This window comes from Saimiri boliviensis, chromosome 2, assembly GCF_048565385.1.
Source record: "Saimiri boliviensis isolate mSaiBol1 chromosome 2, mSaiBol1.pri, whole genome shotgun sequence".
Classification (NCBI taxonomy): domain Eukaryota; kingdom Metazoa; phylum Chordata; class Mammalia; order Primates; family Cebidae; genus Saimiri; species Saimiri boliviensis.
The window spans coordinates 43,119,310-43,144,398 of NC_133450.1; the positions used below are offsets into that span (position 1 = coordinate 43,119,310).

A 25,089-nucleotide genomic window follows, 5' to 3' on the forward strand; every position below is an offset into this window, starting at 1 on the left:
TTTTATTATCCTATTCATGGGAGTGGAGTGCTCATGACTTAATCACTTTTTCAGAGGCCCCATCTCTTAATACCATCACCTTTGAGTTTAAGTTCCTACATATGTACTTTTGGAGGGACACATACATTCAAATCATAGCAGTATGTGAGGAATGTAATGGATATGCTAATTAGCTTGATTTAGCCATTCCATAATGTGTACATAATCAAAACATCACATTTTACAATTTTTATTTGTCAATTAAAAATATCTTTCCACAGAGAAAACATAGATAGTTATATAGAAAATTTTTATGAGTTTTTTAAAGGACAAATAAAATACTCAAGTTATTTCATATAATAGAAAGAGAAAGAATACTGCCCAATTTGTTCTACAAAGGTAGCATACTTTCAAAACAAAACCAGGAACACGTTATGAGAAAGAAAAATTATAGGCCCATTTTCTGGTGAATACGAATATAATAATCTTAAATATTAGCAAAATGAATCCAACATTGTATCAAAAATAGTACATAGTAATAAAGTTGGATTTATCTTAGGTATGCAAGGATGGTTTGCTATTAGAAAATCTATAAACAAAATCCACATTTATACATTAAATGAGAAAAATCCATTTGTTCATATCAAAGCTTGAAGAAAAAGCTTTCATCATTAAAAATAAACACTTAGAAAATAGCAATGGAAGGGAACTTCTTTATGCTGATAAAAATATTCATTAAATACATAGTGCAAATGTCATGTTAAATAGGGAAACATTTATAGGTCCTTTAAAATCAGAAATGAGACAAGTACGCACACCATTACTACTTGTATTCTACATTGCATTTTCTTTTTACATAGACAGTATAAGGAGACATGAAAGAGACAATGGAAGCTTTAAGATTGTCTTTGACCAGCAGAATGTGGTAGAACTAACTTTCTGGGACTTCCAAGCCCAGTCCTTAAGAAAATTGTCTACTTCTATTTTCTGCCTCTAGATGTTCAGCCCCCATGGAAAATGTCCAGCTCCCTTGCTGGAGAGACCCCATAGTGAAATTACGTGGAGAGGCCACATGGACAGAAATTGTAGAAACTGAGAACTTCAGCCAACAAGAACCAAGGCCCCACAAGTATGACCTCAGTTGGCTGTTCCAGCAAGTCCCCAGCCATTTGAGCTGTCCCAGCTGAGGCTGCAGACATGTGAGTAATAATACCTTCTTGGGCATCCTGGCCCCACAGACATCTGGTAGGGAAGAGATAAGCTAGCCTGCTTTGCTGTGGCCTGTCCAAATACTGACCCACAGACTCATGAGCAAGATAAGATTATGATTGTTTTAAGTAGCTAAGCCTTTAAGTAGTTATCATAGATATTTGAGACACCAGGTGTCTAACTTCATACACTTTCTCTTAAGCTCTGTGATAGTATGTGTATGGTATGTGTGTGTGTGTGCCAATGTATTTCTCTATCTATCTGTCTATCTAGATATGTACCTATACAAATGAGAAATGTTTAAGGCCTTTTATATGAACCCTTGCTATAGAAAAGTTTTCATTTAGTTGACAATTTGTATGGTATAATATGGATTGTGTCAGATAGATGCCAAAGTGACCCCCAATGATTCCCATCTCCTAGTTTTTACACTCTTGTGTAATCAATCCCCTCCCCTTAAGGGTAGGCAAGACTTATGGTTTCCTTCCAACAAAATGTAAAAAGATGATGGAATGTTACTCCAGTGATTAGGTTATGTTATGTTATAAAGATGATGAAACATCATCCTGTAATTATGTTACATTATATCAGACTTCATCTTAGTAGACTGGAGCTAGAGATTCCCCTTGCTGGATGAATAAACAGCCATATTGAGAAAGCTCATGTATTGAAGACCTTTAGGCAGCCTCTAAGACCTGAAGGAGTCAATTACCCCAGTCAATTGCCAGCAAAAAGTCAGGGCCCTCAATCATACAGTCACAAGGAAATGAAGTCTATCAACAACTGGAAGAGCTTAGATTCTTCTTCCAGTTGAGCCTCCAGATGAAAATGTAACCTTGTGAGACCCTGAGCAGAGGATTCACACAAGCTGTGCCTAAACTCCTGACCCATGGAAACTACAAGATAATAAGGGGGTTTTTTTGTTTGTTTTTTACTGTTTTACAAGACTAGTGAATGTGTGTGGTTTTTTAAAGCCACTAAATTTGTGGTAATTTGTCACATAGCAGTAGAACACAAATACAGGAAAATTTGTTTTGGGGTAAGTATTGATGGAGCATTCCTATGTGACCAGCAAGGAAGAGCATTGCTAGGCAAATAAAAGAGATGTAAATGAAATGGCACATATCTCTTTGTTCACAGAATATAGCTGGTAGTCATCAATATGCCTTTTGATTTTGACTCAGGATTAGAGAAAATGGTGCAAATAAGTACAAATTCATTGCAATAATAAATGCATGGATTTATTTCTGGGTTCTCTACTCCCTTTCATTGGTCTATGTATCTGTTTTTATGCTAGTATCAGGCTGTTTTTGTTACTATAGGTTTGTATTATAATTTGAAATCATGTAATGTGACGCCTCCAGCTTTGTTCTTTTTGCTCAGAATTGCTTTGGCTTGTGGCTCCATATAACTTTTAGGATTATTTCTTCTATTTCTATGAAGAATGTCATTGGTATTTTGCTAGAGATTGCATTGAATATGTAGATTGCTTTGTGTAGTATGGACATGTTAACAATATAGATTCTTCAAATAATTGAATATGGAATATCTTTCCATTCTTTGTGTCCTCTTCAATTTCTTTTCTTTTCTTTCTTTCTTTCTTTTTCTTTTTTTTTTTTTTTTTGAGATGGAGTTTTGCTCTTGTTGCCCAGGCTGGAGTGCATTGATGTGATCTTGGTTCACCACAACCTCCACCTCCTGGGTTCAAGCAATTCTCCTGCCTCAGCCTCCCGAGTAGCTGGGATTACAGACATGCACCATCATTCCTGGCTAATTTTGTATTTTTAGTAGAGATGAGGTTTCTCCATGTTGGTCAGGCTTGTCTCTAACTCCTGACCTCAAGTGATTAGGCCTCCAAAAGTGCTAGGGTTACAGGCATGAGCCACCATGCCCAGCCCCTGTTCAATTTCCTTCATCCATGTTTTATCCTTTTTGTTGTAGAGATCTTTTACTTTGGCTCAGTTTATTTCTAGGTATTTTATTTGCAACTATTGTAAATGGAATTACTTTCTTGGTTTCTTTCTCAGAATGTTCACTGTTGGCATATAGAAATGCTACTAATTTTTGTACATTGATTTTATATCCTGTAACTTTCCTGAATATGTTTATCAGTTCTAGTAGTTTTTTGATGAAGATTAGGCTTTTCTAAATTATTTTTACTTTTTCTGAAGGGCTTATTTTGAACAATTCAAGGGTGTTATTTGAAGAAGTCATATAAAACTGTGTCTTTCAACTACTCCCCAAAGGCCTCCCTCAGCATGGTAATTCACCTCAAATAAACATAAATCTAACTTCAAGCATCAGTATTGGGGTTCATTAGAGTCTTCTGGGCACAGAGTGAATTTCTTGGCAAATTATTCCCCCAGAGCTCCCAGCAAAACTTCCCCCAAATCCTTCTGCACAGCTTTCTCTCCCAAGTCACATACTAAGCTACATTTTCCTCCTCATCTCTTTTACTTAACTGCTCCTCAAAACTCTGCCCACCTCTCTTTCCTCCTCTTTCTTCTGCCTCTTAGTGGAGTCTTTTCTTCAAGAGAGGATTCATGCTGCCACTTTGGTAAATCATTCTGCTCCCTTTTCTCTTCCTTAATTTTGGACCTTTACCTATTAGCCCTGGCAACACATAAAATCATCCATGTGCAGTCACAGAATTGTCCTCAAAAGGCAACTGAGGGAGACAGCCATGGACAGGGACACTTGAATATTCCTCCCCCTACCCCCTACCTAATGCATTGGGTTTTCTAGAGAAGCAGACCAAATAGGAGATCTATCTATCTATCTGTTGTGAACATATATGAATATACACATATAAAGAGATTGATTATGAGGAGTTGGCTCAAGTGATTATAAAGGCTAAGATGTCCTGAGATCTGCAGTCACTACACTGGAGGCCCAGGAGGGCTGGCTTTGTCGTTCCAGTGCAAACACCAGCATGCTCAGGACCCAAGAAGTGTTGATGTTTCAGTCTGAGTCTGAAGGCAGGAATAAAATGATGTCTCAGCTTGCAGGCAGTTAGGGAGGAGGAATTCCCCCCTATTCACTTCAGGGTCAGCCTTTTTGTTCTATTCAGGCCTTCAGTTGATTAGATGAGACCCACTCCTGTTGGGAAGGGTAGTCTGCTTTACTCAGTTTACTGATTCAAATGTTAATCTTATCCAGAAACACCCTCACAGACACACACCTAGAATCAGTTTGACCAAATGTCTGGGTGCCCTGTGGAGGAGTCAAATTAACACGTAAAATGAACCATCCTACCTCATCACATTTGCCTCTCTTGCACAGTTCTTTATCATATGGGCGGGCTTTCTAGTCTCATTTCTTCTCATTTCCCTTCCCTCCTCTCTTGCTCCTTTCACAGCAGGAGTGGTTCCCATGTCCTGCAGTAGACTCTTGCCTTGCAACCTTTCTGCGCTTCAAACACTGTGGCTTTAAGATTGAGCTCACATGTCACTTCCTCTGTAAAGTGTTCCTTGACTCCTTCCCATCAGACAGAATTGCTCTCTTTTCTGCATCCCCAGCACTCTATGTGACTCTCAGTCAGGTACGGATCACAGATGACTTGTGTTCTATTTATGTCTGTTTCACATGTCTGTGTTCTCTAAGTGATCCCCTAAAAGTTGAGAATGTAGTTGAAGTGATGAGGAGGATATATGTCATATATGCATAGAAATGGTATCAGTAATTATATTTGGCATGCCAGCAACTAGTTTCTCTTCATCTATAAAGACACTTTAGTTGAACTTGGTTTAGCTTTTAAGTAGAAATGTTAGTAATAATACACATGGCTAAAACATAAAATCCTTATTAACATGTTGGGTAGTACTCAAGTTATATATGTTTGCATATATGACTTTATTTAATCATTACATTAACACTAGGTGGTAAGTCATTATAAACCCACTGTACATATGAGAACACTGAGGTAGAGAGCAGTGACATAGCTTAGCAAGGTCACAAAGCATGTGGATATGGCATAGGAGTTTGTACCCAGGCATAAGTGTGTAATACCCATATAGTCACTGGGGAAAGGCAGAGGTCTATCAAGTTTTCCAAGAGGAAAACTGCACATCTATGCCATCTATTATACAGAGTCTTGATTCACCAGACCCCTACAGAGCATAGCATTCTTTTTGTACTTTTATTATTGTTATTATTGTTTTTTTGAGATGGAGTCTTACTCTGTCATCCAGGCTGGAGTGCAGTGACATGATCTGAACCTCTGCCTCCTGGGTTCAAGTGATTCTCCTGCCTCAGCCTCCTGAGTAGTTGTGATTATAGGCATGTGCCACCATGCCTGGCTAATTTTTGCATTTTTAGTAAACATGAGGTTTCACCATGTTGGTCAGGCTGGTCTTGAACTCCTGACCTCAGGTGATCCACCCGCCTTGGCCTCCCAAAGTGCTGGGATTACAGGTGTCAGCCACTGTGCCCGGCTTTTCTTTGTGCAAAGGTGTTTCTTTGTTCCTTTTCTCCTCCATTTTCTCTCCTTAGAAATGTTGCTATTATGATACAACCCTTTCTGGAAAAGCACCATCAGGAACCACGTGCATTCCAAACCTGGTTTTCATTACCAGATTTGCTTTCTACATATGCTTCTCACAGTGAGCATGAAGTTACAGTGTCTGGCCTGTGACTGTGCTTTGTGGTTGGTGCTGCCAACCTCAGGATTAAACAATAAAGAGCCAATTGTATATTTCAGAATTATTATACCATTTAATCAGGATTTTTAAAAATTGTATTGAGTAATGGAATCTGTAAATGTGTTTATAAAATTAATGCTAATTTCATTTTACTGAGTAAAAACACATTGTGTGAATTATAAAGGGAGAAATTTCTTAATTTTTCTTTAGGAATGAGCAATTTTTTATCCAGAGTCTCCCTTCCCCAAACAAACAAACAAAAAAAACCCACTATAATTTTCTGTTAGAAAAAAATGGGAATTAGTCAATTAAAATATATTTCTATACCATAAACTAAATAAAAACAAAATAACTAAACAGGAGGATATTACCCACATTACTATACACAAATAACTTTAGTGTCTTTAAGTTTCATACTGCAATTAACTAAAAACTACTGAAATGAAGTAAATATTCTTATAACTTAATTCTCGTCTTAGGAATATTCTTACCAGGATATTGTAAAATGTGCTATCGTACAGATAGCTAGGACATTTACCTTGGAGGAAAATGATCGTCAGTATCTAAGTAGCTACTGCTTATAAATCATGGTATTTTTAGAGCAAAATCACAGCTCTTTCACATTTTTTGATTAGCAAATGAGATTAAAGAAAATAGCTTCACCTCTCACAAATCTCTTTTTGATGTAAGAATGCATAAATTGGGCATTTAAATGTAAGAATGTGGGAGTTTTCAAGAGGATTCTTTGGTACTAGACCTGTCCATATGTGGCAGTCTCTGGGGCCAAGAAGTGGAATGTCTTGTGATAGTTTTGCTTTGTGGGACCATCATGGGTTTTAGTAGCAAGCCACTTATTATGAAACAGCTTGGGGAAGTCTTCCAGAGAAAATATGAGAAATCTGCTATGCATTTGGAAATACCCTTTTCCAGACATGGAAGCGACATTACTTGCAAAACTAAAATATTTTGGAAGAGAAATATTTGGCCCATATCCACTTAATTAAGATGTTTCAAGAGTCTTTACCCTGGTTGGCATAGAGAATAACTTCTATTTCACATCAGCCTGATATCCCAACCAAAAAAAAAAATCGCTTCTGCCTTTTAAATTCTTTTTTGGTGACTTGTTAATTCAGACTATTTTGAGAAAGAAAAAATTAGAGTTGTCAAATTGTAATAAAAGTTTCTGGGGCCAAGTTTAGATTGACCTTGGGCAAGTCATTTACCTTTTTGGGTCTGGGTTTTTTTTTTTCTGCCTGCTGTGTTTAAATAAGTTGGATTGGATCCCAGATTTGCTGGTCTGATAAAAGAGGAAGATATGTCCTTGGCTGTAGAAGTAGAAGGTGATGTGATAATTTAAGTGGCTTAAATTAAATTAAAGCTTTATCTTTAACTATTAAAGACTTGCTTTCCTAACTAGAAAGTTAGAATGGTGATATGTATTTGTTAAGAATTTAATCATGAAATGAGCAGCAATAATAGGTGTGCAAAGTATTTCTTCTTTGTTTCTTCTCTCAAAGATCATAGGTATAAGCCTGTCTCTAATTATATGTCATTTAGATGTAGCACTTTCATTAGAGGATGTCAAGGTGTTTGCAAACATTAGTTAAGACTTATGTCTTCCCGGTGAGTGATTATGATTGTTTTCCTGCTACATAGAGCAAGAAACTGAGACATAAAGCACTTTAGAAGCTGCCCAAATTACCCTCATGAACACTGCCATTAAGAACCACAAGGATTGTTTGTAGGTTACTCGCTCTAATCTGCAGCATTATATAGTTACTTGGTAGAAGTCAGCTAAGACATTTTTGAAAGAAGGCCAATCAGCCTTGGTGCCACTGACTAAAGTTCTCAGACGTGTCGAAATTCTTGTCTTCTATGCACAAGTGGAGGCAATTTCATCTAAGTGAGGGAGGGAAAGTTACCATGAGACTGACTGGCTCTGACTTCTTTTCAGAAGCTACAGGCTTCATTCCCACCTGGCATCTGGGTAGATTCTATAGCATTAGGTGGAATTCACAATGGTAGTGTTTCTGAAGAATGGAGATGTCCTCCAAGGTATTACTGTGAATACCACTGGGGGTTCCAGGGTCTAAGGGAGCAGGCTAAGGATTGGATAAATGGTACCTATGCTGCCTAATTTCACTTTTCATAAAAGCACAAGCGGTAGAAATCACCCTGGAGACTGCTGTAGTAATCCCTAAATGCCTTATAGGATTATTGAACTATACTTTTACAGGTTCTTTCTCTTGTTCTTTTTTTTTCTCTTTCTTATTTAAGAGATGATGCTCCTTTAAGTTGTCTAGGCTGTCCTTGAACTCCTGGGTTCAAGCAATCCTCCCACTTCAGCCTCCTGAGTAGCTGGGACTACAGTTGCATGCCACTGGCCCTACATTATTGATTCTTAATGTGGGAAGATTTTGCTTTTTTGAGTGTCCACTTGGTGTCATGTGGAGAAATGGCAGACAGACAAAAAAAGTACTAGTTGCAGTAGAATTTATTCATTCTTCTTCTGTCATTGCCTCACTCCTAGACCACTGCCTCAGGAGTTTTCTCATTTTCAGTTATTCCCTCTTCAGTCCATCCTGTGCCCAACAGCCAAATTAGTTTACAGAGCACTGCTTTTGTGGCACAACTCCTAGACATCTCCTATGGCTCTTCATTGTTCAATAACATCAACAATAACAGCAACACAACAGCAACTAATATTAGCCAAAGGTTCAATTATAAGTAGGCATTGCACGAGGGGCTTTACATATTTTAATTATAAACATTTCTGCATAACTTTGAAGATTCCATTAAAATTGGATCTGCTCTTCCCATCTCTTTGGTGTCGACCACAGAAGCGATATGATGAAGGGAATGTCATTGTTTGGAAAGTGTCACAATAAGATGCACATGTTGTGCCACTGCTGCAGCTTCAAGGTCTACCACCTTCAGAAGTCAACCTGTGGCAAACGTGGCTACCCTGCCAAGTGCAAGAAGAAGTGTAACTGAGGTGCCAAGGCTAAAAGACAAAATAGCACCGGGACTGGTCGAATGAGGCACCTAAAAATTGTGTACTGTAGATTCAAGTATTGATTCTGTGAAGGAAAAACACCTAAACCAAAGAGGGCAACTGTTGCAGCATGCAGTTCATCTTAAGAATTTCAATGATTTGGCTGGGCTTGATGGCTTATGTCGGTAATCCCAGCACTTTGGAAGGCTGAGGTGGGCAAATTAAAAGGTCAGGAGTTCGAGACCAGCCCGGCCAAATGGTGAAACCCTGTCTCTACTAAAAATACAAAAAATTAACTCGGTGTGATGATGGACACCTTTAATCCTAGCTACTCAGGAGGCTGAGGCAGGAGAATCTCTTGAACCCAGGAGGCAGAGGTTACAGTGAACTGAGGTGATGCCACTGCACTCCAGCCTGGGTGACAGTGCAAGACTCCATCTCAAAAAAAAAAAAAAAAAAAAAAAAGAATTTCAATGACTAGTCACCCAATAAATGTTCTGGTTTAAAAATAAAATTGGATCTTACCCACCTTTTACAGTTTTATTTCCTTCTATTCTAACGTGAACAACCTGTTCTGGAGAGACGGAGTCTCATTTCTGTGCCCATCCTTGGCTCATCCTGTTTTCCATTCACTGAATGAGCTTTCTTTCCTCTGCACATCTTTCAATTCATCTTCCAAAGGAGCAGGTTGAATTCCAATTCAGGGCTTCTATCAACAGTTCTATTTCTTGTCTCTCTATTTTTTCATTATAATTGTATTGTTAGCACTCAATTACCTGCCATCTATTTTTTCACAGACTATCAGGGCATATTGAGTACCTATGTGTAAAATGTTTTTTGATTCTTCCATTTTCTCTTGAATCATGTCCTTCTAGACTTGACTTCTCTATCAGGCAGTATAGGCTAAGTTATGTTGCAGTAATAAGTAAACCCCGAATCATAATGGTTTATGGTAATAAAGGTTTATTTGTTACCTCTATTACATATTTATTGTGGATTGGCTGAAGGCTGTGTTTCATGTCTCCTTGTTTTGGGACTAAGGCTGATGGAGCAGTGACATCTGGAACATTGCCTAATGCAGTGACAAAGCAAAAGCGATGTGGCTATCAGTGCACTAGCTCTTGAAGCTAGACACATATCTCTTCTGCTCACTTTTCACTTGTCAAAGCAGGTTACCTGGCCATGCCTAACTTCAAGGAAAACAAAGAAGTACAATTCTACCATGTACCCGGCAAAAGGGAAACCAGAATATTTGCCAGACACTCTGACAACACAACTTCCTTGTCTATATGGCCTAGAAAAGTGGTTTTCAAACTTTTTAAACATATTCCATAAGAAAAATTACCTTTCACATTACAACTTAATATATAACGTGTGTGTGTGTGTGTGTGTGTGTGTGTGTGTATTTAACTGAGACAAAAGTTGCTAAATGTGATTCAGTTATTTTCTGTTCCATTTAATTTAGCTTCTTTTTTTTTTTTTTTTTTTTTTTTTTTGAGATGGAGTTTCACTCTTGTTGCCCAGAATGGAGTGCAGTGACACAGTCTTGGCTTATGGCAACCTCCACCTCTTGGGTTCAAGTGATTCTCCTGCCTCAGCCTGGGATTACAGAAATGCACCACCACACTCGGATAATTTTGTACTTTTGGTAGAGATTGGGTTTCTCCATGTTGATCTCGAACTCCCGACCTCAGGTGACCTATCTGCCTTGGCCTCCCAAAGTGCTGGAATTACAGGTGTGAGCCACCGCGCCCGGCGTTAGCTTCATTTTTAAAAAAGGACTGGATGTGACTCACTAAATTGATTTGATGAGTTATAATATAGGACTTGAAAAATATTGGCCTAGAAGCATGAGATAAGCATACTTAACCCTTTCTCACTGCAAATCCCAAACATTTTCACTGCAAATCTCACTCCATACATCCACCTTCTCTGTATCTATGCCCTTGCTGCTGAGTACTGCTGGTGAAAAATAACACACTTAGGAAGACCCAGTGGAAGCTGGAGATAATATATTTGTAGAGGTTGATCTGCATAATAGTGTAATTTCTTCTAGCAGCTCCTCATGTGTCCTATCCCATCATTATTCCCTCTCAAGCTAATGTATCAGCCTGCACACATAATTGAGGCCATTGGGGAACATGTTCCTTTAACAGCCCACCTCACATATATGACCTAATCAGTATCTATATTCTCTCTCATCTTTCATCTCTCAGAGAGGTAGGTGCTGCATTATGATGTCTTAAGTGCTCTTATTATTATTTATTCAGGTGTTCAGCTGCTTCCTCCAGGAGCAGTTCTGTTTCACTGGGCTTGCCTACTTTCCCCCCCTACATTTTTTTCCCTGAGACAGAGTCTCGCTCTGTCACCCAGGCTGGAGTGCAGTGGCAGACTTACGGCTCACTGCAGCATCAACCTCCTGGACTCAGGAGATCCTCCTACCTCAACCTCCCGAGTAGCTAAGACTATAGATGCATGCTGCCACACCCTGTAATTTGTGTTTTTTTTGTAAAGATGGAGTTTTGCCATGTTTCCCAGGATAGTCTTGAACTCTTGGGATTAACCCATATGACTGCCTTGACCTCCCAAAGTGCTGGGATTATAGGCGTGAGCCACTGAACCTAGCTGGGCTTGCATTCTAATCATTCTACCTGTTCCACCACTTTCTGGCTAGTGGACAACCTTAGGTAAGATATTATTTTTCTCTCTGGCTCATTTAGAGCTTAGATCTTCTTGCTATTTTTTTTTCCCCTCCTAAGACAGAGTCTCATTTTGTTGCCTAGGCTGGAGTGCCGTGGCGCAATCTTGGCTCACTGCAGCCTTGACCTCCTGGGTTCAAGCATTCCTCCCACCTCAGTCTCCCAAGTAGCTGGTACTACAGGCGTAGGCCGCCATGCCCAGCTAATTTTTTGTATTTGTAGAAACAGGATTTTTGCCATATTGCCCAGGCTGGTCTCAAACTCCTGAGCTTAAGTGATCCTCCCAACTCAGCCACCCGAAGTATTGGGATTACTGGCACACACTGCTGCACCAGGCCTGCTGTGTCTCAAACGGTGTGTCTCAAATGGCACAGAAGCAAGGCAAAGGGGTCTTTGACCTGGTAGTTGATGCTGTAGAGGCCTGTAGAGTAGAGATGCTGGAGGAGGCCTTCTGCTGCCTGCCATTCCTGTACCCTGCTAGCTTAGAAGTCAGGGAAGACATAGGCCTACCATTAGCTCTCTCCTGGCTTTTGTGGAACAGGGAGATGAGCGTATTCACACATGGAGTCAAGGTTGATCATTACCGGAAGCCATAGTTTGCCGAATGACAAGCTCTCTCCAGTATTCACCTCTATCAGCCTGCACACATAATTGAGGCCATTGGGGAACATGTTCATTTAACGAGTTCATTTTACTGGGAAGGAAACACCACATCATGTTGTTCTACTGTGACCCCGTGTAGCCGTAGCCTCATCTATACCCAGTTGCCTGAAGGTCCTAGCAGCCCCATGACTCAAGAGAGGCAAATAGCTTGTGGGAATGAACAAGAAGGAGTTGCCTTCAGGATGCCTTTTTCTGGGATCCAGATTAGCTAAGTGTCTGCCTAGTTACCTCATTTATTTCTTTCATTCACTACTAAGCTGCTAAAAAAATAAATTGTACCTGTTTTCTCCCTTTCCATCTCACGTTTGCTTTAGAATCCACTACAATAAAACATCAGTTCTACCACTTTCCTGAAATTGCTCTGACAAAGGCAACCATTGACCTCCTGGTTGCCAAATCCATTGTAATCTTCATGGTTCTCAGGTCTTTCTTGATCTCTCAGGTGCATTTGCCCTTGCTGGCCACTTCTACTCTCTTTGTGACTCTTTCTTTGGCGCCCATGATAATATTGCCTTCTAGTTCTTCTCTTATCTCTCTGATCCTTCTTAGCCTCCCCTTCTTGTTTTTACATCTCTCCTATCCTCTTAATTTTGGAGTCATCCATAGTTTTATTCTGTTCTTTTCATGCTCTCTTTGCCTTGCGCTGTATTTTGCCATCTTCATGTGAATGATTCCTAAATTCAGGTCTCTAAGCCAAATCTCTCTTCCAAACTCCTCATTCACTGATGCAGTTGTCAGCAGGACATTTCCACCTGGACAGTCCACAGGTATTCTGAACACAACAGTCCAAAACGGAAAGTAATCTTTTTCAGTAGTATTGTATAGTTCAGAGGTTACCAAACTGAGGCCCATAGGTCAAATCTGGCATTCTGCCTGTTTTCTGTAAGGCTTGCAAAGTAAAAATGGTTTTCACATTTTTAAAAGGCTAGAAAAATCAAACGAATGATAATATTTCATGACACATGAAAATTATATGAAATTCAAATTCATCATTTATTAGGAAAGTTTCATTATAACACGATCCCACTCTGCTTTTTGTTATTGTTTATCTTTGGTTATAGCTTTCTTACAATAGCAGAGAGAAGTAGTTGAAACAGATTGTATGGTCTGCAAAGCCTAAAATATTCACTATGCCGTCCTTTACAGAAAAAGTTTGCTGACCCCTGGTGCAGTCAAATGGACCTAGCTTGAAATCTTGGCTCTGCCACTTACTCTCTGTGTAACCTGTACAAATTACTCCGCATCCGTAATTTTGGTTTCCTCATCTGTAAAATGAGAATAATTATATTTACTGCTGAAATTCTTTTGTAGATTAAAAGAGATTGGCCAGGTGTGGTGGCTCATGCCTGTAATCCCAGCATGTTCAGAGGCTGAGGTGGGGGAAGCACGAGGTCAGGAGATTGAGACCATCCTAGCTAAGACAGTGAAACCCCGTCTCTACTAAAAATACAAACACTTAGCTGGGCATGGTGGCATGCATCTGTAGTCCCAACTACTCAGGAGGCTGAAGCAGGAGAATTGATTGAAACTGGGATGGGGAGGTTGTAGTGAGCCGAGATCATGCCACTGCATTCCAGTCTGGGTGACAGAGCAAGACTCCGTCTAAGAAAAAAAAAAGAAGAGCTCATGCATGTAAGATATTTGGCATTGTAGTGCCTAATGCATATTGCCCTGTAAGTGTTAACCACTGTTACTTCTCAAACTTACTCTTCCTCCTGTTTTTACTATCTTTGTGAAAGCTGCATGGTCTACTGGTCACCCAAGCCAGAAACCTGGGAGTCATGCTAAGCCTTACATCCTATTTGTTGTTGATTTTACCTCCATGAAATCTAACATGTCTGTTTTTTTCCTTTATATTCACTGATACTGCCTTAGCTCACACCTAGTCTTCTCTTACCTGAGCTCTTTCCTAACTTGTCATCTACAAAAGACTATACTTTGTGCATAGTTGAGTATGCCCCCCTGATTTTTTTTTAGAGGCAGGGTCTTACTTAGTCACCCAGGTTGGAGTGCAGCAGTGCAATCATAGCTCACTGTAGCCTCAAACCCCTGGGCCCAAGTGATTCCCCTGCCTGAGCATTCTGAGTAGCTAGGACTACAGGTACCACTACACCCAGCTAATTTCATTTTTATTTTTTGTAGAGACAGGGTCTCACTATGCTTCCAAGGCTGGTCTTGAACTTCTGGCCTCAAATGATTTCCCCCCTACCTCAGCCTCTCAAAGTGCTGGGATTACAGGGATGAACCATTGCCCCCCACCCAGCCAGACATTCCCATCTTTGGGTTCCCATAGACTCTTATTTCCTTTAGTTATAACATGTAATTATGATTCTGGGCTATAAGCTCCTTGAGAGCAGGATACATATTCAAATCCCAAAGTTTAGTATAATGGTTGATACACTGGGAAAGCTTACACATGTTTATCAAAGAAAAGAATAGGTGGGGTGTGGTGGCTCACGTCTGAAATCCCAATATTTTGGGAGGCCAAGGCGAGTGGATCACTTGAGGTCAGGAGTTCAAGACCAGACTGGCCAACATGATGAAACCCCATCTCTACTAAAAATACAAAAATTAATTGGGCATGGTGGTGCATACTTATATTCCCCACTACTCCGGAGGCTAAGGCAGGAGAATCACTTGAACCCCGGAGGGGAGGTTTCAGTGAGCCAAGATTGAGCCATTGCACTCCAACCTGGGTGACTAGAGCAAAACTTCATCTCAAAAAAAAAAAAAAAAAAAAAAAAAAAAGAAAAAAGAAAAGAAAGAAAGAAAGAATAAACAAATTCCTGTAAATGTATAATAAAGATACACACATAGATACTGAAATGATCATTTATCTACCTGTCTTTTCACTCTGTGATGTTTCAGAAAATCAAAATAATTCTCAAAGTGTGGTCTCCAGTACCAGCATCATCAGCATCACCTGGGGATTTATTAGAAATGCATATTTTAGGCCCCACCCTTTTCTTCCTGAATCAGCAGTTCTGAAGGTTGGCCCAGCACACCAGTTCAGTAAGCCGTCTAGGTAATTTTGATGCATGCTAGAGTTTGCAAGCCACTGCTCTAGACAAGTTTTTCTCAAACTCTGACTATGGATTCCATGTATTAGAATCACCTGGGCTGATTGTTTAATGATACCAGACCCCTATTCCAGAGTCTCTGAGTGCATGAAATAGCTGTGGTTTCAGAGCTGGCTGCACATTGGAAGTCACTGGGCAGGACTTAAAACAATAACCAGTACTCTGACTTTATTCCCAGAGATTCTGATTGTTTGGGTTTGGTGTAGAAACTGGCACAGTTTTATTTTATTTTATTTTATTTTTGAGACAGAGTCTTGCTGAGTCACCCAGGCTGGATTGCAGTGACAGTATCATGGCTCACTGCAGCCTCAACCTCCCGGGCTCAAGCAATCTTTCCACTTCAGCCTCCTGAATAGCTGGGACTACAGGTGTATGCCACCATACTCAGCTAATTTTTTCTTTCTTTCTCTCTTTCTTTTTTTTTCTGTGTAGATGGAGGTTGGAGGAGTCTTACTTTGTTTTCTGGACTGATCTTGAACTCCTGCCTCAAGCGATCATCCTGCCTTGGCCTCCTAAACTGTTGGGATTACAGGCATGAGCCACCATGCCCAGCCAAGTTTTTTTTAAAGCTCCCAAGGTGATACAAATGTACAATATACAGCCAGGGTGGAGACCTACTGCACTGTGAACATGGGCTCTGGGGTCTAACGCCTGTCTTCTAGTCCTGATGTCACCACTTCCTAGCAGTGACTTCTGGCAAGTTAACTCTCAGTTTCTTGTCTGTAATGAGGATTAAATTAGGAGATATATATGTGTGTGTATATATATATATATATATATATATATATATATATATATATATATAACTTAACACAGCCTAGCCTATAGCAATCTCTTAACAGACATTAATAGAACCCTTACGGTTCCTTATGTACACACATTTAGGAACTATGGAGCTAGAGAATATCATTATTCTCTGAAACCGATTGAGTGCTGAAGGAATTTCTTTGCTCTTAAGCAGATTTAATCAGGAGCCGTGTAAATGCCTCAACTTTCAGTTCTGCTGTTTCATCTGGACAATCAGTCCTGTTTCATTCTGATGGTGGTGACAAAGTGCAGCTGTACCTACAGAGACACAGAGATTGGAAGTGCTTTGAAAGTGTGTATCATGCCTTCTTACTCATACGTGTTTAATAAGTGTATCTTTTCTTCCCAGATAAATTCTGAAGCTTGTGGGAAGGGATTGTGATATGATATTTTCATCTCACAGTGCCTAGCAGAGTGCCAGATACATGAAAGACCCTCAAATTGACTGAAACATGGGCTACCCCTGCCAGTTTTGGTCATGCCTGGTGTAATCCTGATGGTTTCTAAATTCCCTGTGTCTTGACATCCTCATCTGAAAAAGGAGGGGGTTAGCTATTTCAATGTACTTCCTGAGGCTGCTCTGACAATTAACAAACACAAATGTCCACATAGCACCTTAGCAATTCTAGTGTGCCCTCAATTTGCAAATATTAAGAGAAAATAGACACAAAGTTTCCCCACAGCTGTTGTTGGAGCTCTGAGTATTTATTTTAGGTTGGTATTGCTGGTGTTACCAGGTATCTTAGCACTGCCTTTTTTCGTTGTGATACCTCATTGTGAATGTATAAATGCCCATTATAAAAAATTAAATTTTCAGACACAACTGTTTTCCAAGACTTAATATTTCCTTTTTATTTTCTTCCTCTTGAAATCTAAAATGATATCTATTTTCTAAGATTTAATTGGCACCTTTAAGAAGGAAAATCTTCATTATGTTAGAAGCACAGAGGGCCACCATTTAAATCTCATATACTTTATGGACTAAGAGTATGTTAAACAGATGAAAACTGTGATTTTCATCCAAGATGAAATATATACCCTTCTCCCCCAGGACTTTGGTGTAGCTATTTCAGTCATCAGGGCTTTATTAATGTTGCCACCTACATGATTTTTATTATTGAATCCAAATAGGAATGATTGTCCCCTTTGAAGATTTTTTTGGTCAGAAATCAGTACATCAGAGACTAGTTTCTTAGAACTGTTGTTAAAGCAGAACTTCGAGAGTCAGAAGCAGGCTGGGGTTATTCCCAAACTGACCTCTCCATACTACCGCTATGTTCTGTACTTTGTTCTATCCCTACCTAAATCACATTGTTCTCAGATGTTTATATATACTTATTATAGTGCTTCAGGCAGCTGGTTTTTATTTTCATTAGGATTAGTCACACTGTTCCCTGGCCTTGGAATTTGTAAGAGGTTTGGATGGAGAGACTGCTCTTGGACGCTGAGGCCTGTGTAATTTTGTTAAAGTTTTCTTGGCTTGCTGAATTCACTGCTGTGGTTCTTGATAGATGAAGGATGTGTGTGAATTGCCTGTAATTTTTTTGTTGTATCAGGCAAAACTCCACATTGGGTAGCTTTTAATAATTCAGTTTTATTTATTTTCTGAACGTTTGAGCATTACATAGGACTCCTAGAAAGAAGCTGAGTAGTTGTAAGTGCTCTTAGATTGTTTTATCGCTGTAAGATTGCCCAAATTGTTTCTAAAGGTATACTGATATGTGACATGTATTTAGGTGTAGGATAATTCCAGCAAGTTGGTTTGAGTATTAGGTCTTTATTACCTATTTCCAGAAATGCTTGCTTTCATAATTCATCGTTCAGGCAAGTCAATTAGAAATCACTTAATTTTTCATTGAAGTTTCCAGACACATCAATGTACTTTTGTGTTTCAAACTTGGTTTCGTTTCTTGTAATTGGTCAAATTCTAAAGGTAAATTTTATAACGTAACCTGCAGAGCTATTTGCAGAAAAACATTTAGTATTGATGTTAGATCTAATTTGTTTTCCCATCTAAAAATTCTACTGAGTTCTTTACATGTATCAGATATTTGTTAAATCTCTACCATGTGCCAACTCTGTGCCAAAGGCTGGGATACTCTGGGAATAAAAAGATGGAACAAAGTCTCTTCTTTCTGGGAGTTCAGGGTCAACGCGCTGCCAAGTGAGTAAACAAATCGTTACAACATGCTAAAGACTATACTGGACATAGTGCTTACAGAAAATTCCCAAGATTTTGCCCCTCTGGCCAGTTTAGGTCTTTCTCTGTCTGCACCTTCTTCTGAAAATCTGGCAAAGACTCTGTAACTCAGAACGCAGACAGTGTAGGCTTCTAGTTGATTCTTGAGGAAACAAAACAAAACACTTTTGCACACGAGGTGGTGCTGCTGCTCTGCAGCAAGAACTAGCCGCCACTCAGAAGCGGTGGAGATTGTCATCTTTTGGCTTATGCTGAAAAGCTGAGTTCTAGGTCTTTACCCTCCTTGACCTTAGAGGGTTTTTAATTCCCGGGTACATCTACTTTTGGAGTGCTTTTGCTTTTGCTGAAAGTTGTCACAGCTTTCCTGAAAGTGTTCTTGAGAAATACGGTATTTGCTACCTAAACGCCCTGAGTTTTTGTTTTGTTTGATTGGACTGACAAATTTTTGGCATAGTCTTGGCTCTTGAAAGGCTTTTTTTGGAAGGGGGCAATGGAGGCAGGAGAGGGAGTCCCAAAGCACTAAATTGCATTAGAGATTGTTGGGTTTTTCTTTTTTTAAACAATTGCTGTAGTATTTCTGGTAAGAAAAGTTATTAGGTGTTTATGGATGTTTCAAAAGACCAAGGGAAAAAATGCAGATTCCATGATAAAATATCCACCTGGGGACCCTTAACACTCAGAACAGAACCTAAGCTGGGAATGCTAAGGGGTGTGATCAGCGTAAAGCAGCAGTTGTTTCTCACATGGGGTGTTAGCTGGATTCAGTCCAAAAGAAAAGGGGTTGCCAGAAACCTCCCCAGGGGTGGATGGGTTGGGTTGGCCAGGTAGATCAGGAATATAGGGTTTCTTCCTATTGAGCCACAACCACCTTCTCCCTAAACAGGGAAAGGCCAGGCTAGTTGGAGGGATCTCTTCTTATCTTCCTCCTCGGAATTATTGTGGGAAGCAGGTTTATAAGAGGAGGTAAAAAATTAGAGTTCTACATGTAGCACATAGAGGAAGTATTTCAGGCTAATCATTCTGGGTTGCTGTTTTAGAATAATATGAATTTCTCCCCCTTGGGGATAGGATGCTTTAAATTATTTTTTGCAGGGCAGGTGAAGGAGTGGCTTTAGCTTGGTCCACTCTTATCTGATCTACTTTAGAATCCACAGATCGTATTTGCTGTTCAGAATCTAGCATTTGATCACGGTTTCGCTTGGCATTGAAGTTTTGGAATATTTTTCGGGGGGAGGTTTTGAACATATGTTTATCCCCCAAATACTGTTTTGAATAGTTGTGTGAATAGTTGGACTCAATGTTCATATATTTCTAATCTCTTCAGTGCCAAGTTCATAAAAATAGAATGTACTGCCACGTAACATCTCATGATACTGCTTGTTCCTAAATTGGTTATACATATGCTTTCTATATTATATAAAGTACCTGTAATATATGCATATGAGACAATTATATAATACATTGTGCATTAGAGATTTATGCAATGTTCATATAGGTATATAATGCATACTCTATGCATTAATGTATGCAGCTACCTTTTATTGTATGTTGTGGGACGACAGCAAGCAATAAAAAGACTACCATGTATTCAGTAACACTTAGGGTTATATATATTAGTAATTACCTATTCTAAAGTTTAAATCCAATTAAACTTTAATTTGGCAGACACTCTCTGTAAAACTGTTTCCTAATCACTATTTGGCATATGCATAAGTTCGAGACAAAATTATGAAAAATTAAATAAAATCAGCCAAACCCCAACTTACAAATGGGTTATGTTCCAAAAGTTTCTTTTAAATATTTGTTTTATAGGAACACATTTCCACAAAAATGATCATGTATGACAGTTAGTTTTTCTGACTAGTCAACAAAAGCTCAATTAAACCATAATGACTTTCACAATAACTGTAGTCTGATTTCTGGGGCTTGGAGAAAGGAGCCATGCAGTAATAGAGGTGAGAAGGAAGTAGAGTCTTTTGCTTTTATGAGGCAGAACCAAACCAAGGCAAAACATTTTAAAGCAAGAACAATTTCTATTTGTACAGTGCCCACTTTCTTTTCTGCACCCTTCTCCCAGGATGCAGGACTCCCATGCTATCTTAAATGCTTCCCACCTGTGGTTTCCCATTCAAGTCTAACATATTCCCAATGTGCTTTGTGCTCTAGAATTACGTGCCCCACTGATTATATCAGAGTTAGGAAGTATGGTCCTTCCAACAGCTTGCATTGGAATCCTCAGTGGTGCTTGTTAAATACAGATTTCTGGAACCTACTCTAGACCTGCTGAATCAAAATATCCGAGGGAGAGGGGGGGCCTGCAAATCTATCTGGATTTGTAACAAACTCCTTGAATCACTTATGCACATTTAGATTGTGTGCCTCTGAAATGAAATCTCTCATTTCATCAGAAGAGCTAATGTTGGAAATCAGTATTTCTCAAACTTTGGCATGCATCAGAATGCCCTGGTGGGCTTATTAAAACACAGATTGCTGGGCTCTGATCCCCTGAATTTCTGGTTCATTTCAACCTAATGGATCTCAGACAGTGGAGCAATGCAAAATGAAAATGAGAAGTGAAGGATTAGAAGCATTGGGTAGAGGCTGAGGGTGTGTGTGTGTGTGTGTGTGTGTGTGTGTGTGTGTGTTGTGGTGATTGGGCATCTGAGATCTATCTAACTAGAAATCTGACTCTTTTTTCCTCCCAAGTCAAAGTCTGTTTTTCACAGCTTTTTTCTAATTCTCTCTAATATAATCTCAAATCTTCCCCTAGTAGTTCCAAGAACAGTGATACTAAGAGGATAAACTGGGTGAGGAGAGGGAGGGCGTGGTGCTCCATTTATTTAAATTTTCTGAAATTAGAATTTTACTTTGGCCACCAGGGGGCTCTCCTAACATCGTATAATGTGGAAGAGAGGAAAAAAGGATCCTTTAACCTTAAAAGACTAGATGACAAAATTTGCAATTAGGGAGTTTCTACACTATTTGATATCAGATTTTCCCTGAAATTATAATAATATTTAATATGCTATAAATATTGGTAAATAGATAAGGACTATACAAACTGGTAAACAGATACTGTATCTCTTTGTAAACAGATTAGAACAATTTATTAAACAAATGCAGGCTTGAAAGTTTGAATCTTTACTATAGATGTTGGCTAATAAAATTTGTAGTGTGATAATTGCCAGATGCATGGGACAGAGATGTGAGAATTAGTAAGTTTTTAAAACAGACTATTCCATACTCAAGAATTTTTGTTTTTTGTGTTTATTTATTTATTTTTGGGGCACAGTTTACTCTGTTACCCAGGCTGGAGTGCAGTGACTGGATAATGTGATCCTCCCACCTCAGCCTCCTGATTAGCTAGGACTACAAGCATGCTTCACCACATCCACTAATTTTTGCATTTTTTTTTTTTTGTAGTGACGGGGGTCTTCCTCTATTGCCCAGGCGATCCACCCACCTTGGCCTCTCAGTGTTGGAATCACAGGCATGAGCTGCTGTGTCCAGCCGCTTGTTTTATTTTCTAGACCAAGAAGTCTTCGTTCAGAGTTAATATTTCATAGGTAAGTTTTTTTTTCATTGTAGAGGAGGTTATGAAGTGAAATTCCCAAATGTCTCTACAAAATCATTCTATAGTTCTTCCTTGTATTCATCTTGACAGAGTGAGGGACCTTTCAATGCAAATCAGGCTGTTTAAATAGACAATGATATTGCTCAGAGATTAGTTACTTGTTAGAGATAACAGTGAATACCACATTGAGAAGATGACATATTTCCTCGCCATTCCAAAGAAACTACTTCACTACTTCCTAAAAAATAAAAGTTTGGTTTAGTAAAGAGTGGAATCGAGGGCGGTTTCACAGCCTGTGACTTGTGCAGTCAGACAGGGCCCTGTAGAGGAACCTCACGCTTGGTTTAATGCTTGCCTCTTCTCATCTTGAAGTCTTAGTAATTTTGAAACGAGGAGACCCATATTTTCATTTTGCACTGGGCCTTGAAAATCATGCAACTGGTCCTGAGTGGAATAGACAATTGTTTTCAATCCTCCTGTTGACTTTTCTTTAGAGAAGTCGTTCTCAGCCTTAGTTGCACTTTAGAACTGCCTGGGGAGTTTTTAAAACTCTTAATGTCCTTAATGTCCCAGACCACTTACATCACAATCTTCAGGGGTGGGTACCCGGCATTGGTATTTTTTAAAAATTCCTCATATGATTCCAGTGTGCAGCCCAGATTGAGAACCGTGGTGCATTTGGAGCCTAGCTTCTAGAACCTTCCTTCCACACTAATCTTTCCTGCTTGAATTGTTCTTGCAGTTCAATGAGTTTGTAAGATTTTAGATTCTTCACACAGGCTTATGTGTTCCAAGAATAAAAGTGTATGGAATTTGAATTCTTTATGTGATATGTTTTATTTTTATTTTTATTAAAGATTATGGCACTGCAGAGAAAACTATCTTTCTTAAATGTGGTTCTAATCACCCTATAGTCTCTTTAAAGTAGCAAATTAATTACCCAAGAAAAAAAAAACCTCAGATATTCAGGGAAATTAAAACCGAACAGGGAAATACATAGATTTTTTTTCTCTTTTGCTAATGGCTGAATATTCACTAAGAAGCTTGCCCTGGCTGGGCCTGCTTCAGGTTTCATTAAATACCTCTTTTCTAGCTGAAGGGTTTTTGGGGCACTAATTGTTTTTTCCTTTTGAGTCACCTGTGGGCTTTGGCAATAATCTAGAAGCGTCTGGTCTCAATCCTTCTGGATTACAGGAATTGAAGGCCCCAATTAGAGACCTGGGGTCCTGCAAGGGCAAATCCTTTTAACCTTAATTCACTGGGGGCCTGCTCTGAACAGAAGCTGTTTTTCTGCCTTCAACTTTACAAAACAGCACAAAAGGAATTGCTTTTTACTTAGTGTGTCTTCCTAAAGTTATATATTCGTACAGGTAATTTAGGGATTAATTCCAACCCTACATATTTTATGAGACAAGAATTACATTAAATCTTTCCACTTGTTTAGCCTTAAATTGGGCATTGAACAGAGAAATAGTAACTTCATTGCAAAGTGATTAAATGTTTAATGAAAATATTTGTAAACTGGAACCCAAAGGAAGATGAAAGACAAAATTATCCATTGACTCCTGGAGCTTAGAGATTCGGACTCAACGTGGAGGCAGGCTTTATTGCTACGATTTATGAGCAAGTTAGATTGATGGTGAAAGCAAAGTTTAGTATAAGGTATTTTGGTATTAAACAATTTCTCTTCAGCAGAGTCATTGGTAAGAGTGACCTACATAATTTATGTATATAATTTCAAATTTTGAAAAGTGAATGTGTTCTTTACATATATTATTCTTTTAATTGAAACTGTTTTTTTTTTCTTTTTTTCTTTCTTTCTTTTTTCTTTTTTTTTGTTGAGACAGGGTCTTATTCTGTTGCTCAGGTTGGAGTGCAGTGCCCTGAAGACAGCTCACTGCAGCCTCAACCTTCTGGGCTCAAGTGATCCTCCTACCTCAGCCTCTCAAGTAGCTAGGACCACAGGTGTGTGCAACCAGACCTGGCTAAGTTTTGTATTGTTTGTATAGATGGGGTTTTGTCACATTGTCCAGGCAGGTCTTGAACTCCCAGGCTCAAGCGATCCACCCACCTTGACCTCCCAAAGTGCTGGGATTATGTACATGAACCACCATGCCAGGCTGAAATGTGCATTTTTTTTAGGTTCATGAGAATACCATTTGATAAGCACTCACTGGAAACCAGACATTATGTTAGGTGTTTACACATATTATCTCTAAACCTCAGAACAACCATGCAAACTAGTGATTATTGTCTCATTTTATTCTTTCTTCTTCAAGCTTTTAGAAGAGTTTGAGAATTGGTTTAATCCTTTAATTGCTGGGTAGAATTCAGTAGTGAAGCCATCAGATTCTGGGCTTTTCTTTGATAGGATTCTTTTTATTATGGATTTAAAGCCCTTACTCATTATTGATCTGTTCAGATTTTCTATTTTTTCCTGATTCAGTCTTGGTAGGTTGTGTGTCTAGGAACTTACTCATTTCTTCAAGGTTATCCAATTTGTTGGTGTACAATTGTTTACGGTTGTCTTTTACAATCCTTTGTATTTTGTGGTATCAGTTGTAATGTCTCCTATTTCATTTCTGATTTAATTTATTTGAGTCTTTTTAAAATTTTATCTTTTTAAAAAGCCACTCTTAGTTTTACTGTTTTTTTTTTTCTACTGTTTTTCTAGTGTCTATGCCATTTATTTCTGCTTTGATCTTTCTTATTTCCTTCTTTCTACTAAACTTTGGGCTTAGTCTGTTCTTTTTCTAATTTATTGAAATGTAATACTATGTTATTTGAGGTCTTCTTTTTTTGATGTTGGTGTTTATTGCTATAAACTTCCCTCTTAGAACTTATCTTTTCGGTATCCCTACTGTCCCATATTAGACATGAGAAAACAGAACCTTTGAGAGGCTAAATGACTTTCCCCAGGTTACACAGCCTGCAAGTACCAGAACTAGGACTCTCAACTACCTCTTATCTTCAAACTTGGCCTCTCTCTATTATAATAGAAGTTGTAGGCATAGTATTTCTTTAATGTGATAAAATACACATAATGCAAAACTTACTATTTTAAGTGCACTTAAATTATTGTGGAGCTGTTACCATTACTTATCTCAAGAATGTTTTGTTTGTCTCAAGAAACTCCGTATCTGTTAAACAGTAACTACCCATTTCCCTTTCTCCCCAGTTTCTGGTAACTTCTATCCTACTTTTTTGTCTCCATGAATTTGACTGTTCTAGACGCCTCATATA

The 25,089-nt window shown here is 38.9% G+C and overlaps 1 long non-coding RNA gene across 1 annotated transcript; it reads left to right on the top strand.

Moving 5' to 3' along the window:
• The first annotated feature begins 992 nt into the window (after window positions 1-992).
• LOC141582611 (uncharacterized) lies at window positions 993-24,044 on the top strand. The gene is made up of 3 exons (XR_012515482.1): window positions 993-1,178; window positions 21,696-21,838; window positions 23,694-24,044. It is a non-coding gene; the product is annotated as an uncharacterized LOC141582611 (long non-coding RNA).
• Window positions 24,045-25,089: the final 1,045 nt, after the last annotated feature.